At 45.7% G+C, this 2239-nt stretch overlaps 1 pseudogene; it reads right to left on the reverse strand.

The window, feature by feature from the left end:
- Positions 1 to 566: 566 nt before the first annotated feature.
- LOC123234718 lies at positions 567 to 1218 on the reverse strand (annotated as a pseudogene).
- Positions 1219 to 2239: the final 1021 nt, after the last annotated feature.

Consider the following 2239-nt stretch of genomic DNA (forward strand, 5'->3'; position numbering starts at 1 on the left):
CCAATGGCAGAAAGGTAGCACTGTAGCTTAGCAGAAAAAAAAGGGGAGGGGGAAGCACACTCTGTGCTCAGTGCTGGCCTCTAGTGGCCAAGGTAGTACTACAGCTCAGTAAGGAGAAGGGAGGGGGGGAGCAGTGAAATGGACAAAAGTGTGATGACAGCCATCAGGCTGATAAGCAAGGTAAGTGTGGTTTTTTTAATGTTAGGGATTTTAGTATTGCCTTTTAAAAAGAAAAATCTCTCCAAAGGGAGAGATTGAAGCTAGTAGGGGGGTAGAAGGTAGAGAAGGATCTGGGTTTTCCCACCAGCCCACCACCGCTGGAGGTAGATCTTGCTTTCCCACCACTGGCAGACCCCCTGCTGGGTCTTTTGCCCCCTGGCTGGGTTTTTGCTCTAGGGGACCAGGGTTTTTTCAGGCTGATGAGGGCTTGGGGCTTAGGTGATAGATTTGGATCCCCTGCCTAGGTACTAGGCACAGGTGCTGGGTAGGGGAAGAGTAAGGGAAGAATCTGTTTTGTTTTGTTTTTAGGGGTTTGTATTATTTTATTCAAATTTCTAAGAAGTTTTTTACTTTTTCTTCTCCACATCCTGCTCTTCAGCCTCCTTGGCTCATTTTGCCCGGATTAATAAAAGACAGGCATTGGCTCAGGCCAACCGAAGACTAGCAAATGCCTTGAAATTCTTCTCATCTTCAGTAATGACAAGATCTTTCTCTTTCTTGAAGACATTTCTGATGGGCATGACAGGTCCTGAAAGTTGAGTTGCCAACTTAAGTTCTTCAGCAGAGCTATTTCCCTTCTTAGGTGCAGATGGTTTCCTCAGGAAGAGGAATAGTTTGGAATGGTATTCTTTCAGCTGCTGTACATTTACCTGGAGAGATTCTGTAGACTTATTTCAGCAACGAGGGTCCACAGAGATACCAATAGTCCATGCCACTTTTTTATGGATACCAGTCACTTGAAGCTCTTCCAAGCTAAATCCTCTACCAGCATGCACTTTGGTGTGGTATCAGAGTGTAAGGCACCTCACTATTGGCTGGATAGGACCAGATGCAGGGTGAGGAGCAATTCGACGGACTTTTGCTTGTTGAGCCTTTCATCTTCTAATCTTCCTGGCTGGCTGGTTAAACCATGAGGTAACTCATCTTTGCCAGTCTTTGTGGAAATGGGGCTTCAGAATCATGCCATTTCTGCTGGGCTCCATGGCTGCTTAAAGCCCTCCTCACTGGCACCACAGCTGAGTGGAAAAGTCACATCTGGATCACCATAAAATGTGTGTGAGAAAGTGAAGGGAGGAAGGTAGGAAGATAGGATGGATGGGAGAAAGGAGAGAGGAAGGTAGAAGAAGGGAAAGGAAGGTAGCGGTCCCAGCCACTGAAGGGGAAATTGACCAGAGCCCTCAAATGAATGATCAGAGAGCAACTTTAGGGTTTGAATAGCTAGGTTTTATTTTAATTAGAAAGGGAAAAATCTAGGGAAAATGAGGAGGTAGGAAGAAAGGGGAAAAGGCTCCAAGAGTGAGATCAGGGTCTCAGGGTAGAGAGAGCTAGCCTGCCTCCAGGGTGAGAAAGTGAAAAGGCGCCAAACTTTCTCTTTTATACTTTCCCTGACAGCTCCCCCAAAGGAAGTGGGAGGTGACAGGGGAAGTTGTAGCAGAGAGAGTCCTGGGAGATGTAGTCTTCCAGGGCTTACGATAATTTCAAATGATACACCACCCACTGTGAAGTTGACTGACCTTGGGGAGGCTTGCATGGACCCCGCCCTCATTCAAAATCAGATTGGGGTACCACATACCTCATCTTATAGGGAAGCCGCACCCCCAACTCCTGTGGAGTAGCAAGACCATCCAGGTCACCTAGTTTTGGGCTGACACCCCCCTCGAAGTCTCCCAGTGTATATTTCGTAAGAGGGATGAGCTAGAAGAGAGTCTCACCATCATAGACTCTCTCTCCCCCTCTATCATAACATCGTCTACTTGGCTCTTTCTTATTACAGTTTTGGCAGAGGCTCTCTTTATTCTTATATCTATAATGGCAGAAACCATGCATTTATACATTATACCTAAGTCATATATCCAATTGAAACCAATCTTGGCATATGATGTGAGCATTGCTTTATACATATTTTCTGACAGATTGCTTTCCAGTTTTCTCAGTCATTTCTTTAAATTGAGTAACACACACACACACACACACACACACACACACACACACTTTTCCCCCATCAAGTCCAATGGAAAAA

This window comes from Gracilinanus agilis, chromosome 2, assembly GCF_016433145.1.
Source record: "Gracilinanus agilis isolate LMUSP501 chromosome 2, AgileGrace, whole genome shotgun sequence".
NCBI lineage: Eukaryota > Metazoa > Chordata > Mammalia > Didelphimorphia > Didelphidae > Gracilinanus > Gracilinanus agilis.